General features: G+C 42.1%; 1 long non-coding RNA gene across 1 annotated transcript in view; it reads right to left on the bottom strand.

Annotated features, from left to right (window-relative positions):
- The window catches only part of LOC112544895 (uncharacterized), a 31,487-nt gene extending 15,015 nt beyond the window's left edge, over window positions 1–16,472 (bottom strand). Inside the window, exons 1-2 of the long non-coding RNA XR_003088256.2 lie at window positions 16,378–16,472; window positions 12,323–12,457 (exon numbers count right to left, since the gene is read on the bottom strand). This is a non-coding gene — a long non-coding RNA (uncharacterized LOC112544895). The remainder of the gene's footprint in view (window positions 1–12,322; window positions 12,458–16,377) is intronic.
- Between the last annotated feature and the right edge of the window lie 1,669 nt (window positions 16,473–18,141).

Consider the following 18,141-nt stretch of genomic DNA (forward strand, 5'->3'; position numbering starts at 1 on the left):
GATCCCTTCTGCCTTCTGCCAGGAGGTTTACAGGATCTGTCAAAAAAGGCTTTCTTTCTCGACAGATCCCCCTCTAGACTGCTGCTTTTTGCCAACGAAGTGCTGAGTCGGCAAAATGTGGCAGCCATTTTTATGCAAATTAGGCACGGGATATTTAAATCCCTGCCTCATTTGCAATGTCGATCTGCCTAATCTGCATCCCTCTGCTGACAGAGAGATGCAGTCTAGACATACCACTGGATATTAAAAGAAGCCCTGCCCCCAAAGGCAACCAGGACCTAGTATATTAGAACTGAAAGGATTTCTCTATAGTCACGTTAATCAAATGGGCTTTCAGTTTCATCTTTTTTCTTAACAGGATGTAACTGAGGCTAGTATCTGGTCCTCGGAGTCTCTCTCCCTGAAAACTTTGGCATTCTTCTGAAAGGCGCACACATAACGTCCCTAATCACAATCCACCACTTAATGTCCATCCAGAGTATCCATGCTATTCCATGGAGCTTTTGTGAGCCTGGAGAGCAGGTCAGCCCCAAAATTCAAGCAAACCTACATGCTATCTTGATGCACTGCCTGAGCAAGCTGTTGGGATAGGGAGTTGAAATCTGCTATCAGGAATTAGCTACATTTATTTTGAATAGTTTATCACCTCTCTACTTCTATCACTCCATCAAAGTTGTCAGTGAGCTCCAGGCACATGATTAGATCTTCAAAGTGCCAAGCCCAGACAATGGGGAAAAAGACCCATTTTGTGCCTTGATACCCTCCCCCATATAACATTATCTCCCAGAATGTGAATAATAATTTGAGTGTCCAGTGCCTGAGTGGAAAGATGACATTTTATGAAAGTAAGAATATATGATGTCTAAAAATGTATTAATTAGCTGCCTGAATTGGACTTCTACGATCTCAGTGATTATTAAGCAGCTCACTCTAGTTTCCCTTCACCTAGCATGGCAAGAATGGATGGTCCACACAAGGCAGGATCAATTGTAAAAAGTGGAATTAGTCATTCTAAATCATGCAGCTGTGGTCGAAGGGAGCTCTTCTAAAAATCATTAAACAATCATGTATTCCTATTGATTTATTCAAAATACCTTGAGGGAAAGCAGATTAAACACAAGGTAAAAGTAAACTAATGCAGATTAAATGGATGAAGGATGGGCCGATAGTTCCCTAGGTAGTTTTTGTACTAATGAGAGGAAAATTATATGTACACTATTACCAGGATAAAAGGGTCTATTAGAGGTCTTTTGCTTGACATATTTATGTATTTCAAATACTAAGTAGCACAGTGAATTAGGTTTACTCTGGACATTTGTTATTTTTATTGCAGCTCCAAGTGATAAACATGGTTTTCTGTTGAGGGCAGCATGCTGCTTTGCTCAAAAAGCAAAGCCTTTATTTGCACAGCAAAATACTGAAACCACTGCAGCTTATTGGATGTCATTTATTAGCAACTCAATGTATGTTTATGGCTCTCTCTTAAAGTTCACAGTGTTCAGACTGAACACACTGTACATAATCCACTTTTTTGTATTTCTTTTCCCACCTTTCCTTGTTTCAAGTGGAATTCATCCAAAAGCTATGTGATTAATGAGATAATATCCTGATTACATCTTTTTTTAACCCTCCTCTTACAACACATCTCGGAAACAAAATGTAATACTGAGGAGATAGCATGGCTTCTTAGAACAAAATGAAATTATAAAAAGACACAAAATCCTTCCTCAACCACTCCTTGCATTCGAGAACAATTAGTTCAGCCCTTTGAGAAGGTATTAGATGTAACTCCAAACAGTATTCATTTGCAGTCAGGCCCTATCCGGGGGGGGGGGGGGGGAGGGAGGGGGGGGCGGGCCAGGAGGGCTATTTGGCCCAGGCCTCAGGAGACAAAGGGGTCTCAAATTTTGACATTTTTCTACCAAGTTATTTCCATTTATTATACTCCTTGCAGTTATAACAGAGACAACAAAAGAAGCTATATATCCCTTCAAAAATTGATTTAAATCATTGTGGGACCTTGGACCTTCCAATAATTTTTTGGTCATAGGCGAGTTTTTATCTCCATGACTGGAGACTGGAGTAGCTTCTGTGATTAGTGAGTCTACATTATGAAACTATGTTTACGGTCTTTGCATACTTTAAAGGTTTTGAAAGTTGAAATTAATTCTGTTACTGTAAAGTGATTTTTCTTGGTCTGACGATGAGTTTAACCTTTAAATTAGATGTTTATCTCCAGGGCTCGACAAATAATACAATCTACTCACCTGTGGCGAGTAGATTGTAACCCGGAAGAGCCGGGTTCGGGCGATCTGCACATGCGCAGATTGTCGGACAGCGCGGCTGGCGAGCGGGGCTCGCTGCGGTTCGTCGAGCCCTGTTTATCTCTGTATAGGAGATTTTCATAATACTGTTTTTCCTTATGTGTCTTTGTATACAATAACCATATCAGGCTCAGCTGTAAGCTACCTCTTCATGCAGTTTTAGGATTTTGGGTGATAATAAACCTTTAAAGGATTTTGTGTGATAATAAACTTTTAATTCTAGTTGTTTAATAAACTTTATATCTAATCTGGCAATCGCCACGGGTTCATATTCATAATAACACACCAGTTATTAAAGGAATTTAATAATGAGAACATGATAGCAGATTAAATTTCAAGACTTTAAAATAAGGCTATGAGGGCCATAGTAAATAAAACCTCCAACCTGTTGTTATATAATATTCATTGCAAAGTATATACAATTAAAATTTTGTATAACCAATAGCCTTTAGTGAATTAATTTAGTGTGTATTACTATGTTTTAAAAGAACTCCCTTATAAAAATAAAATGAAGATTTTATTTTTGAAAGTGGTGCAAGTAAGAGACAGCAAAAACAACAGAGTGAAGCAGCAGTTGAGAGTTTAAAGCCAATAACATCATTTCTCGTAAAAAAGACGCCTCAGACATTAGACAGTGACCATGCTGACAGTGACACTTCCAGTTCTGATGATGAAAACTTTGTACCCACAAATGACATTTCAATGCCACTGCTTCAAAATGAGGTCATTAATCAAGACACAGAAATGCCAACAGTAGTGATAGATGCAGAAACTACACTCAATTTAGAGACTGTGCAGGCAGAAAATGAGGACCTTAGAGATGCTGCACAGCAAGAGCAAGAACTTATGACTAGCATAGGACACAGTGTAACAACAGTGGCATCAGAACCTGATATTGGACATCTTGATAAGAATAATATAAACAACGAGAAGTCCTGTGGCGCCTTATAGACTAACAGATTTATTGGAGCATAAGCTTTCATGGGCTAAGACCCACTTTGTTGGATGCATGTAATTGAAATTCCAGAAACGCATCTGATGAAGTGGGTCTTTGCCCACAAAAGTTTATGCTCCAATAAATCTGTTAGGCTATAAGGTGCCACAAGACTTCTCGTTGTTTATGCAGATTCAGTCTAACACAGCTACCCCTCTAATAAGAACAATGTTGCTCAAATGCAGTTGTTTCTCAAAGTTAGTTGTTTTCAGATTCCAAGTAATATATCGAATGATGCTGAAAATCATGCTTTTCCCTCGTCTGCTGACAAAAACTCTTCCAAATGGAGAGATCTACACAAGAGACTGGTTCTGCTGGGGCATAGAAAAGCAGGTTCTGTACTGTGTACCCTGTTTCATTTTTAAAAGGAATACTTCAAATGCATCAGTACTGTCTGATCCATCTGGTTGGAGCATCAGTAGAGGTTGGAGGAAGTTGAAAGACCGAATACCTGCACGTGACACTTCAGTATTGCATAAAGATAACTATTTTACATGGAGATCAGCTAGTAGAGCAGCACTAGCTGACCATTCAATTGAAAACTTACTCCTGAGTGAAATAAACTTTGGAGCTGATAATTGGAAAAAAACTCCTTGGGCGCATATTGAATGTCATTCTTTTTCTTTCTGAATGGGGATTGGCTTTGTTTGGTTCTAGTCAACATATCGGTGACCCTACAAATAAAAACTTTCTTGGTATACTTGAGCTTCTTAGCATGTATGACCTACTTTTATCAGGTCGTGTTAAGTGTGTTTGTGAGTCACAAGAGATTGGAAAAAGCATGTGTGATGGGGTAAGGTCACAGAAGACCACTTGGGGGTGCTTCCCAGGGTGCTAACAAGGCCACTGCCACTCACCTTCCTGCTCTCTGGGGCTTCTCACTGCCCTGTCCTACTGGGCCAGCTCCCAAGTATTCCCCAGCCAGTTCACACAGCTGAGCTCACTGCATGCCCGAGGAGCCGTACGGACACTGAAACGCTTCAGGTCCAAGGAAAATGCAGTTTTGGGCCCAGCTTCCCAGGATACCACTCCCCAAATCGGATCGGAACCCCAAATGAATTATTTAGGTAAGCCCCCTTTAGCAATGAAAGGAGGATGTATATACGATGGCTCCCCCAGGTAACAATTATTTACCCTGGGCTTGATAGTAAAGAAGAGTGATTTTATTAAGTACAAGCAGTAGGATTTAAGTGGTTATAAGCGAGAAAAGACAGAGCAAAGTAGATTATGAACTTAAAATAACAGCCAACACTTAGCTAATTCTAACACTAAAATCTCAGTATAAACTTATTACAAACCTACCCTCAAACTGTTTTTATTCCAGCTAAGCCTTCAAACCAGGGAAGTTCCTTCACCTTGGGGTTTTTTGGATCATCTTCTGGGGTCTGTCACACCAGCCAAAGACAAAGACACTACTAAGCTTCCCATTGTTTTACAGATTCCATTTTTACATGGAAAGTTACCTGACCAGTCCCCACCAGTTAGTGAAGTCACATGAATTCCTAGGACCAACCACTGGACAAAAGGACAAAGGGCCTTAAAGGACAAAAGAGGCTGTTTACATACGACTGCCCAGACATTGAGGCGTCCCAGCCTTGGAAACACCCTTGAATCCTTGATGGCTTTCATTTGTACATTTAAAAACCATAAACCATTCCATATTCCATAAACCTAACTTTACACACAAGAATAATACATACACCAAAATAAGATATGCAGATCCAGCAGATTAAGACCTTAAGATTGATAGGTTACATGAGGCAATTTGTCCCAAGCATCTTCGAGTTATGCATATTTGTGTCCATAAGTCCATTTCATAAAGCATGGGAGAGGGCCGGCCCACAACATTTTGGCACCTGAGATGGGGAGCTCAAATGATGCCTCCATATCCCCTTGCTTGGGCCAAAACTTTTAAAGGCCTCAATTCTCTGGGTTCTCATGGCGGCTCCCACCCCCCCCCACACACACAGTCTGGCACCTGAGGCAGCCGTCTCAGTTCGCCTCATAGTAAGGCCAGCCCTGGGTCTGTCACAGCATGCAAGTCCATTATTTGTTTATCAGAATACAAAACAAGTATATTGAGCTGTGTGGGACATTTGTGCAAACAACAATTCTTGAAGAGATACAGCATGCAAAGTACTTTTCAATTATTATTGATGTAACACCAGACTGTTCTCATAAAGAATGATGACCTCAGTTGTTCAATATGTGAAAACTGCAGGCAGTTCAAAGGTTTCAAAAAAACTGGAAAAGAAATTGCCGCTCATGTATTAGAAATTCTAGAAGACTTCAAATTAAATTTTCAAGTCTGCATTGACCAAGCCTAAGACAATGGCTCCAATATGGCTGAGAAGTACAGAGGAATATAAGCAGCCCTTCTTGAGCAAAATACAAACTGTATCTTCTCCAGTTGTGGCAACCACACAATAAATCTTGTTGGAGTTGATTGCACTGAAGCATACAAGGAAGCAATCACATACTTTGGAACAATCAAAAAATTTGTACCACCTCTTCAGTAGCAGTCCTCAAAAATGGGAAATTCTGAAGCAGCATCTGCCTGTTTCCCTTCACGGTATGTCAACAGTGAGATAGTCAGCACAAACTGATCACATTAAATCAGTTGCACAGCATTTGGACTCTGTGAGAAAGGCTTTAAGTTAGCTTGAATCTCTTACTCTCATAGCACAGGCTTACACTGAGCTTAAGTCAATTCAGAAGTATACATCCAAAATTGAATGCATTTTAATGTCATCCACGTGGAAGAAGCTGCTAAAAATGATCCACAAAACTAATTTTGTAATTGAAGGATGGAATACTACATTAGATGTTGAGAAGGATAACACTGAACAACTTCTTAAAGATATTCAAAAGATTCGGGATCAATGGGACTAAATCTTTTCTGAGTCCAAATCAGTATCACAGTGGATTGACATTTCAGCTGAATTTTCCACCTATCACAGCCTAACATCTCAATCTGATGCAGAAAGGCATCAATTTTTTTGGATGAAAATCTATATTCAGTGGCTGAACAGTTTCAACAAAGATACAATAACAAAATTTCAAGAGATCTCTGTGACGAGATCATCTTCCTGAAATGTATACATTCCACCAACTTTAAATCGGACTGCAAGCCAAATGAACTGCTTCGAGAAATATTCGATCTCGGCCTGTTGACTGTATTTACTCATATCACAATTGCATTACATATTTTTGTCAGTCTCCCTGCATCAGTGGCTTCAGGTGACTACATAGTCAATGTGTTAAAACAATTAAAGAACTATCATCAATCTACCATGGGATAAGAGTGTTTGAATGGGCATGCAATGCTTATCATTAACAGTGATGTTGCAAGTAAATTAGTTTTTTCTTCAATTATAAAAGAGTTTGCACACAACAAATCCAGAAAAGCATTCCTAAAATGAAAAGTTTTGCTTAGCAGTGGAAACTCACAATTAAAGTTATATTTTTAATATACATGCTATTGGTATGCATGCTATTGTTAATAAATAACAATAAATTTAAATGGCTGCCCTGCTCTGCCGATCAGCTATTTGTCGGCAGATCAGGGCAGTCTGGACGCTCCCCCTGTCGACATGAAAGCCCTTTATCGACCTCCCCGGTAAACCTCATCCTACGAGGCATAATGAGGAGGTCGATAAAGGGCTTTCAGGTCAGCGCAGGAGCGTCCAGACTAGCGTGCTGAGCCGACAAACAGCTGATCAGCTGTTTGTCGGCTCAGCGCGGCAGCCATTTAAATTTAAATGAAGCCGCGATTATTTAAATCACGGCTTCATTTCCCTCTGCCGATCAGCCTAATCTACATGGCTCCATTGACAGAGCCATGTAGTTTAGACACACCCTAAATGTCTCAAGTGTTCATTTTCATATATTGGATCCATGACCCTGTGGATGAGAAGTTAGATACACTGGGGCTTAGGGCTGGGGCCTCTAAACTCAAAGACTATGTCTAGGCAGGGAGGCTATTTCGGGATACTGGAAGTATCCCAAAATAGCAATTCCGCATCTTTAAACATATCCATTATTTCACAATATATTGCAAAATAATGGACACACTATTCCAGTATCCCTGAAAACCTTGTTCCATGAGAGTTAAGGGCTACGTCTACACTGGCCCCTTTTCCGGAAGGGGCATGTAAATTTCATGAGTCGTCGTAGGGAAATCCGCGGGGGATTTAAATATCCCCCGCGGCATTTAAATAAAAATGTCCGCCGCTTTTTTCCGGCTTTTAAAAAAGCCGGAAAAGAGCGTCTAGACTGGCCCCGATCCTCCGGAAAAAGCGCCCTTTTCCGGAGGCACTTATTCCTACTTCAAAGGAATAAGAGCCTCCGGAAAAGGGCGCTTTTTCCGGAGGATCGGGGCCAGTCTAGACGCTCTTTTCCGGCTTTTTTAAAAGCCGGAAAAAAGCGGCGGACATTTTTATTTAAATGCCGCGGGGGATATTTAAATATCCCCCGCGGATTTCCCTACGACGACTTATGAAATTTACATGCCCCTTCCGGAAAAGGGGCCAGTGTAGACGTAGCCAAGATGTTTGTTGGAATAGTACTTCATTTTGAAATTTGGTACTGTGAAGACAGCGCCAAATTTTGAAACATGCTATTTCATAATAACCTTGAAATAAGTTATGCAATTTGCAGAGTGCAAGTTGCATAGCTTATTTCTAGGTAAAGCTGCTGTGTAGATGCACCCAAAGTGGCGTGGGACTCTGTCATTCTCTGAGGGTACATCTACACAGCAGGGCTAGTCGAATTAAGCTACGCAACTTCAGCTACGTCAATTGCATAGCTTAAGTTGAAATCGCTTAATTCAGCTTTTGGCGCTCTCTATACAGCAGGAAGTCGAAGGAAGAGCATTCTTCCTTCGACTTCCCTTACTCCTCAGGAAATAAGGGCTACCGTGAGTTGGAGTAAGAAGTCCTCCAACTCAACACTATTTCGAAATGAAGGCATGCAGTGTAGACACACACTATGGTATTTAGGAATAACATCAGTTATTCCAAAATAATGCTGCTGTGTAGACATACCCTGAGAGGGCCTGTCTGCATCAACTGCATTTAATAATCTCAAACTCCCTCCTTAGTTTGACTACTTATAGCCTCAAAGGCTTTTTAAAATGTAACTAATAGACTTTTCATTGGTTGTGTTCTCTACATACCCTGATAGTTACATGCCAAACTTCCTTGTCCTCCACTCCTCATTGTTTTTGCAGATACAGACTAACACAACTATCCCTCTATTTAGCAGAGTCTGGATAGAAAACTATACAGCTTCTTTGTTCTTCATGACACTGGCTGCAACCTGTCATATGTACAGTATTATATATTTTTTCAGCATTGATTTTGAGAGTTACAAACTGTGACAATCTGTAGAAAACACTGAATGAAAGGAAATGGATACAGCATAGGAAGTAAAGTCACCAACCATGATTAATCAATAGTTACATTTACCAAATATGATGAACACTGTCATGCTGAAGTAAGCCACTTGCATAAAGCCATCGTAAATACTAATAAAAAGTGTCTTGTAGCTTGAATATTTCACAGAAGCAAGTGCATGCCTGATTATCACAATTCCTGTCATATGGATTACATGTCATTATGGTTACATAGAAATTATACCACATGTTTTATTTCCTTATTGACTGGTTTCTGTAAACTTATCCAGACTACATAAATGTCACATATCGCAACACAATATAAAAGTCACACTGGGCTGGTTAGTTTCTTATGTAAGTTACAATTAAATGAGTTACAGCTACATAAACTGCAGATGTTAGTTACAGAACTTGTAGTATAATCAGCATCATGTGATCATTATAGTTTTTCAGTCTTTCGCTCATAAAAGATTAAATTTACAGAGGGACAGAACTAGGCTTATCCATCACTTAAGCCCTCAAAATAGGGTAAGCACAGTAAATTTCATCCAGGATATTCAAGAATAATTATGAATAACAAATACATTATCATTTGTCAAGCTCTAAAGTAGACTAAGGACCAAATTCTAACTACAATATGGTTTCAATGTCTGTAATTGGAAGCAGAATTTGGCCCTAAAATTTGCCTCCGTACAAAGAACTCTTCTTATGTGAAATGGCGCCACTGAAGTCAAAGGCAAAACTCCCATCTCTCATTAGTATCACTTTTCTGTTGGCAAGAGACCTATTTCCCTGCACTTACCCGCTCTGTTTGTATGAAAGAATGAGAAAATGGCTCAAGACTTCCAATGAGAAAGTTCGGGAATGTTATCTTTCACATTTCACCCTCAGCTAGTGCCCTTTGTAACGTTATTTCTACTTCTAATCGAAAACATTTCCCTATTTTTGACAGAAAACTGGGTTTTCATCTAAATGAAATGTTTTCATTGAAAATGTCTGCTTTCCATGGAAAACTTTTGAGTGTTCATTGAAAACTGAAAACTATTTGGCAGAAAACCAATGTATTTTTTTCAATTCAAAATTGAAATTATCCCCAGGGCAAGAATGGGAGGGGAACACTTTCTGACTAGCTCTAATAATTTATCTAAATTTAAACTAAAATCTAAGGCCAGGTCTACATTACAGATCTATATTGATATACTGACCTCCATGTTGCCCATGGCTATGACTACTCTGAATGGTGTAGTTCTACCCAGCTTTGCCTGTAGATGTAGCTGCTGCCTCTCCCAGAGGTGGAGTAACATGCCTCCAGGAGAAGCTCTGCCATTAGTGTAGGAGTGTCTTCATATGCAACTGCTTCAATGCAGCATTTGAAGCGTAAACCTGTCCTAAATCTAACAGTTGGGGAGATGATAAAAGGAATGTCTATAAACATATGACAAGGGACTAAGGCCTGGCCTCACTAGAAAATTAGGTTGATTTAACTGCCTTGGTCAGGAGTGTGAAATATCCACACCCTTCTGTCAACGTAGCTACCGCTCTCAGGGAGAGGGATAGGTAACGCTGACAGCAGCACCACTCTTGTTAGCACAGGTAGTGTCAACACAGCAGTAGCACAGCTGTGCAACTGTAGCATTTCAAGTGTAGACAAGCCTGGATCATTAGGGCAATATTGGAAGAGTAACAGAACAGAGCAGCCGCTGCCGGAGCAGTGTGTCTCTGTGTGTTCCAAACATGCCATTGCTTTACCCTATGTGTTCTTAAACTGTAAGCTCCCTGGGGCAGGGACTTTATATTCTGTAGGGGAGCTAAATTGCTTCAGCAGTTACTTGGCAGAGTAGAGGAGTAAAAAGAAATAAAGCCTCCCTTACTCGGACCTGCTTAGATTGTGACGATAGCCACAGGGCGGAGAGAAAGGGTGCTTGACCAGTGTCTCCCAGTGCTAACCAGGGGGCAGGGAGGGGTAAGAAGTGAAAGCTGCATTGACTTCATGCCCCACTTGCCACCCAGAATGGCTGATCAGGCACACACTAGGGTACAACAGCTCTACAGAAAGGGGTAAAGTAATTTACTCCCTCTGCAGTGCAAAAGGGGAGCAGGGACGGAGTTGTGACCAATTTGTAGTCTGATCTGCTCCTAGGGCAGCATAGCTGTGCATTTCCCCTTATTCAGGACAGATGTAAAGTTACAGTCTAGCTCTGTTCTCTGATGATCCTCCATAAATATTCATCATAAATATAACATTGTATAGAAACCTGTAAAGCTGACTAGAGAAGGAAAGGTCTCTGGCATGAGGATTTTACAATCTAATCTAACATATTTTACAGTGTGCTAGTATGATTGGTGCTGACTTCTCTAATTTATTCTACCTCATAGCTACATTCTAGGAAGCATGAGGAGACAAGTAAAAACGGACACTAACAATTACTGTCCCACTGTATTTAGTGGAAGGAAAAAGCATTGTAGGCTTCTATTTCTTTATATCTCAGAGCCTCCCAGGCAAAAATCCAAGCGGTGGGGAAATGTAACTTCATCTAAATATCTCACAGTCTGAAATAAGCGCCTTTTAAAATAACCTCAGATGTAACTGGTAATGCTGAAAGGAAAAATAACAGCAGCAGCATCCAACTCCAAGAGCAACTTAGCCACGAGCACCACCCCCCTTTTGGTGGGAGGGGGGAACCAAGCCGGTTTGTATGTCTAGATTTTTAGTCAGGTGGGGCCACTCTTGGAAGCTGTCCTGCCTGCAAAGAATCGGCTCCATTCACCACTGTTCTTTTTCAGAGCTTTACTGTTCACATTCCCTTAGAAGATCTCAGAGTTGTAAAATAAACACTTTCAAGATTGTTTTCTTAAAGAACTGGTCCAACATTACCCTAAAAAAAGCACTCACTTTCCAGAGCCCTCTGCTCAAAACTGTTGCATTTAACCTGAAACACATCTTCAGTTTTCACTTCTTCAGCTTGCTCATTATTTTTGTTAGCTTAAGGGCTGATATTTTCCATCAAGTTCCCTCAAATAGCTGTGTTGACCTCATAAACTCAGCATCTCTGGCATCACTCCATTGTGAGATATTTATTTATGTATTTAAGATCTGTGTTCAGACAGATAGGGACAGTGGATTGCAGGAACTTCGTCAGCAGGGGAGATGTGGTGGCAGCAGCTTGAGCAATGCCATAGTCGCATTCCCTGTGAAAGCATCACCCTAAATTAGCAATTATGAGCTACCTGAAAGAGGTCATGCAATACCACACGGCTGTTAGATTAGAATTCAGGATCCCAGGAATTTCTAGACTGAGGAAACAGAGTGAATAACAGCCACTAACCACCTTATTAAAATCTAGAGACAAGAAGAAACAAGAGGAAAAAGAGGAGTTTTGGCATAATTAGTCAAAAAATGTCAGCAAATCTGTAAAGAAAACAGCAGCCCAATGGACCTTGGAATTCACACATCATAAATCACATGCTTTTATCCTGCCAATCAGAATGCAATCATGCTCAGCCTGTGAAAGTTGCTTTTTAAAGGACAAATTCAATATTAAAATATTGAAAACAAGTCGTTGCTTTTTAAAAAGTAAAATATATTCTAATCTTAACATAAGTTATTACTTTGTCTGTGACCGTAGTTTTGTTTCTCTTGGCTGCTCAAAAGCCAGCTGGCATCAGCTTAGTTTGATTTTGCACTTTTCATTAAGCTATCCTGTAGTCAGAAATTGCCATATTGGGAGCATTCAGTCAAGAATCCTGTCACCAACAAACCAAAAAAGTTAATTTTCATTTAAGGTTGCAAATTAACGTTAAAGCTAACATGAATTACATTTTTAAAAAAACCTAAGCATTCAAAAGTATAGAAATTCATTGAGCCTCTGACACTTTTATATACTGAATCATACGCATTTCGTCTACCCCTACAAATCACCATCTGCCTTCCATTTACCCTCTTCGAGCCATCCATTTTGGGCAAGAGAGGCAAACATCTTTACTCTTTCCCTCCAGGTCCAGAGCAAAGTCTCACACCTCCTCCATTTCAAATTTACACTGTGATCATAAGACGACAACATGTCCATGAATAGTCCATTAGCAAGGCTATCCACCATTCTTCCATGAGGCAGAAATACCACCCAGAAATGGAACAGCCCTAAGTGTATTGTTTATGTCGGTCTCTGAAAGACACTGGCAATGAATTTACAGGTGTTTGTGTAGAAAATAGAGAAAAGCTTGAAGAATCAGTCAGAAGTGGAATGAAATGCAGCAACCGTTTTAACAACTCGCACCAACATGGCATGAGAAGAAGCGGAGACAGCAAGAAAGAATGTCATGCAATTAATCAGTTCATAATTAATACTTTGCACTTATATAACATTTGCACAATACACTGTACTAAATTAACTAAGAATATAATCTAATGGACACTGCAAGGGGATTACGGACACATAATAGGTGGAATATAGCCCAGATCACTCAGGCTAACCTTAATCTTGTTAAAACTGAAAGGAAGATCTTTTTAATGACCTTTGCTCATGAGATCTGCTCGCGATAACATCACAAGACACTGAGGATATGTCTAGACTGCATCCCTCTGTCAACAGAGGGATGCAGATTAGGCAGGTCGACATTTAAATATCCCGTGCCTAATTTGTATAAAAATGGCAGCCGCGTTTTGCCAACTCGGCGCTTTGTCGGCAAAAAGTGGCAGACTAGAGGGGGATCTGTTGAGACAGAAAGCCTTTTTCGACAGATCCTGTAAACCTCCTTGCAGGAGGAATAAGGGAGCCTCATTTGCCGACAGAGGGATGCAGTCTAGACATACCCTCAGAATGTAATAGATTATAACAAGTGTGGTGTATCCACAGAGCCAAGAAAAAAAAATGTAGTACAACTAACATCAGTTACGTTTTCATGCCACATGCTTCCTTACTCTCTCTGACAACAGCTTCTGCACTTCAGTGTCCTGAAAGGCTTTTGGGAGAACTGTCACGGAAATGTGAATTATTAGGAAACCTGAAGAATGAGGCTTGATTTGTTAGGTTATATGTTATTCCGTGTAGAACAGGCAATAATTCTATACACCCAGAAGGTGTCATCTCAGGGCCTTCCATTGAAGGATGTTAGGCAAAACTCAGATGAGTTGACAGGAAGTGTTTTCTATCTAATGAGTGAGGCAGTCAGTTTGTTACAGCCATGGCATCGATGACACAAAACATGATCTTTAGGGCTTTTTTGTAAAAAGGTATGTGTTTTTGTCATGCCCACAGCTGCACGAGTGTTCACAGATTTAGCTCTCTCTGGGTATGTCTACACTACAAAGTTAATTCGAACTAACAGACGTTAGTTCAAATTACCTTTGATAGGCGCTACACAGGCAAACCGCTAGTTCGAACTTAATTCGAACTAGCGGAGCGCTTAATTCGAACTAGGTAAACCTCATTCTACGAGGACTAATGCCTAGTTAGAATTAACTAGTTCGAATTAAGGGCTGTGTAGCCACTTAATTCGAACTAGTGGGAGGCTAGCCCTCCCCAGCTTTCCCTGGTGGCCACTCTGGGCACCACCAGGGAAACTCTTCTGCCCCCCTCCCGGCCCTGGAGCCCTTAAAGGGGCACAGGCTGGCTACGGTGCCTGTGCCAGGTGCAAGCCTGCCAGCACCCAGCCAGCAGACCCTGCAACTGGCACGGCTCGAGCCGGCCACCCGATGCCCCCCAGCCCTCCCCCTCTTCCCGGGACCAGGCTGGCGGCTCCTGGGAGCATGCCCAGGTCCGCAAGAGGCGGGCGCCCGCCTGGTCTAGTGCAGACATCGTGGATCTCATCCACGACCTCCGCACTAGGCACAGGAAAGTGGCCGTCTAGGGCAGGATAGCTGCCAGCCTGGCCACCCAGGAACGGGTTGGCATGAAAATCTGGGTGGTCCACTGAGACCCCCGACCCTGAGCCCTGAGCTTAGAATGGCCATACTGGGTCAGACCAAAGGTCCATCTAGCCCAGTAGCCTGTCTGCCGACAGTGGCCAATACTAGATACCCTGGAGGGGATGGACCGAAGACAATGACCAAGCCATTTGTCTCGTGCCATCCATCTCCAGCCTTCCACAAACAGAGGCCAGGGACACCATTCCTACTCCCTGGCTAATACCACTCCATGGACCCAACCTCCATGACTTTATCTCACTTCTCTTTAAACTCTGTTCTAGTTCTAGCCTTCACTGCCTCCTGCAGCAAGGAGTTCCACAGGTTGACTATTTGCTTTGTGAAGAACTTTCTGATGTTAGTTTGAAGCCTGCTACCCATTCATTTCATTCGGTGTCCTCTAGTCCTTCTATTATGGGAACTAATGAAGAACTTTTCTTTATGCACCCTCTCCACATCACTCCTGCTTTTATAGACCTCTATCATATCCCCCTTCAGTCTCCTCTTTTCTAAGCTGAAAAGTCCCAGTCTCTTTAGCCTCTCTTCATATGGGACCTGTTCCAAACCCCTGATCATTTTACTTGCCCTCCCCTCTCCCACCCTCTCTCTTCCCCTCTCCCACCTCCTTTTCCCAGTCTCCCCCAGTTTTGTTCAATAAAGAGAGTTTCTATTTTTGAACACACGTGTCCTTTATTTTGAACATCAGGAAGGGGGGCTAGGGAGGAGTAAGTGGAAAGAGGTGAGGGAGGAATGGGGTACGAGCCCCCGATGGGGAGGACTGGGCTGGCTCTGCAGGCTCCTCGGGGTGGAAACTCTCCTGAAGCCCCTTGATTGACCCCCCCCCCCCCCCCTCCGGATGGCAGCCTGCGGCAAGTGCAGCCGGTCTGATGGCCGAGTGCTGTGATGTGCCGAGTGTGGGCACTCAGGACACTCCAAGCCAGGACTGCTTTGCAAGCGGGGAACCCTTGAGAACTGTCTGTCTGGGGTGGGGGTCGGGTCCCTTTAAGCACAGCCCTTGGCTAGCCTGAGACAGCAGCTCCACACTCTTAAGTCCTAACCTGATGCCCTGCCGGCACTGCTTCCGGCCATCCTTAACCTCGGTTCAGGCTCCACTCAGTGTGGACATGGTAGTTCGAATTAGCAAAACGCTAATTCGAACTAGTTTTTAAGTCTAGATGCACTAATTCGAATTAGCTTAGTTCGAATTAACTAATTCAAACTAAGTTAGTTCGAATTAGTGCTGTAGTGTAGACGTACCCTCTGTGACCAGTGTACTGGAGAAGGTTGTTCAAATGATTTTATACTGTTAAATGCTTTAAAGTATTTTATTGTAAAACAAGTTTACCCGACTTTTCTTTTGATTTCCAATGACCATGAACAACCCGACTTCCTTATAGCCAAATCTCTACCTTATCTGCAGACAATACAGAACATATGAACAGCACATTTTGCTCTGATTTAAAACTGACCGAGTTGATACTGTCTCTGTGACCGAGTTTGTGTCCCCTTTCCTTCTGATTTTTGCTGTTCCTATCTCAACACATGAGAAATTGAAGGTCCATCCACTCTGGCAGAACAACTATCCCAGTCTAAAGCCTGTCCTATAACATCAGCAAATAAAGGAGCCAGATGCCAGAGAGTCTGTGCTGCTCTACCTCCTTAAGGTAGGTCAATTTGAAAGAAGTGATGACATGATCCTCCTGAGGAAAATGATCAAACACAGCACATTTAAATCCATTCAAGGCTTGACCCAGAGCCTCACCTCCTCTCCACTGACTTCAAGGGTCTTTGGATCGGGCCTTCTCCTCTCATGTGGTTGTCTGGTTCACTTTTGCCTTGTTGCCACAATTATCATAGGGTATGTCTACACTACCCTCCTAGTTCGAACTAGGAGGGTAATGTATGCATACCGCACTTGCTAATGAAGCCCGGGATTTGAATTTCCCGGGCTTCATTAGCATAAGCGGGGAGCCGCCATTTTTAAATCCCCGCTGCTTCGAACCCCGTGTAGCGCGGCTACACGGGGCTCGAACTAGGTAGTTCGGACTAGGGTGCCTATTCCGAACTACCGGTACTCCTCGTTTCACGAGGAGTACCGGTAGTTCGGAATAGGCACCCTAGTCCGAACTACCTAGTTCGAGCCCCGTGTAGCCGCGCTACACGGGGTTCGAAGCAGCGGGGATTTAAAAATGGCGGCTCCCCGCTTATGCTAATGAAGCCCGGGAAATTCAAATCCCGGGCTTCATTAGCAAGTGCGGTATGCATACATTACCCCGCTAGTTCGAACTAGCGGGGTAGTGTAGACATACCCATAGATATTTGTTCATTTCCCCCCTCTCAGGCCATCTTTCTCTGCCACCCTGGTGCTCTGGAATCAGTTGCAATTCCCAGTTCTAAGATCCATTCATTTCCATGGTTTAAAGACTGATGTAACAAACACACAGCTATGAGCTCACTGCAGATTTAAGAAGCAAAGACAAACCCTGCTTGTGTAAGGAACAGAGCTAGTATTCAAGCAAAACACCTTCAACAATAGTAAAGGGGAGTACTGAAAAAATTAGTGGCAAAGTCAAGAACTTTCTGTATAAACTTTTAGTCCTTTTGGAATTCTGTAACTGTTGCATTTAATGCACCATTGTTTTAAATATGTCACTTCATAAACATCCATCGTCAAAGTCATCTAATGCCTTTGCCTATTTGAAGGTAAAGAGAAGCACATAAAAGAGTCCACTTTTTTTGCTGGAGAGGTCTTTCTTAAAGCTCACACTCAACATTCATTGATTTTTTTAAAAATTTCCTGCTATAACTTTAATTCCACCTTCAAATACTCACTCCCACAGACATGATATAAACCAGCTTGGCAGCGAACTAGCTTACAAATGTTCTTAGAACTGAGTGGAAATGAGGAAAATAGATTTCTGAGGTAGTTATAGTGGGAGAAAAAGAATGGACAGTTAGCCAGTCTAAGTAAAGAACACTGAAAAAGTCCGAGTGGCAGCGTACATTGTTGGGTCTAAAGTGGTCAAAGCCTAACAAGAACAGAAAAAGACAGGAGGCACCACTCCAGTTCTAAAGAGAACTGAAATCATGCTCATTGAGGGTGTGACTACACAGCAAAGTTATTTTGGAATAACAGCCTTTATTCCAAAATAACTATGCGAGCGTCTACATAGCAATTCCATTATTTTGAAACAATTTCGAAATATCAGACGGTTTATTCCGACTTCTGGAAACCTCATTCTATGAAGAATAACACCTATTCTGTTATTTCAGAACAGGGGCTGTGTAGACAGGGCAACAGTTGTTTCAAAATAAGAAGCCTCCAGACCTTCCAAGGGTGCCCTGCTGGCCGCTCTGTCCACACTCAGCCAAACTCTATTCCACCCCACTCCTGTCCTGGAGCCCTTAAAGCTGCAGCCTCAGCTGAAAGGGCTTGTGGCATGCAGGAGACCCTGACAGTTCTGAGCCAGCCTTCAGCTACCCTTGCCTCGCTTTTCCCAAAAAAATGGCCCAGTCTGCTGCTCCC

Source organism: Pelodiscus sinensis, chromosome 5, assembly GCF_049634645.1.
Source record: "Pelodiscus sinensis isolate JC-2024 chromosome 5, ASM4963464v1, whole genome shotgun sequence".
Classification (NCBI taxonomy): Eukaryota; Metazoa; Chordata; order Testudines; family Trionychidae; genus Pelodiscus; species Pelodiscus sinensis.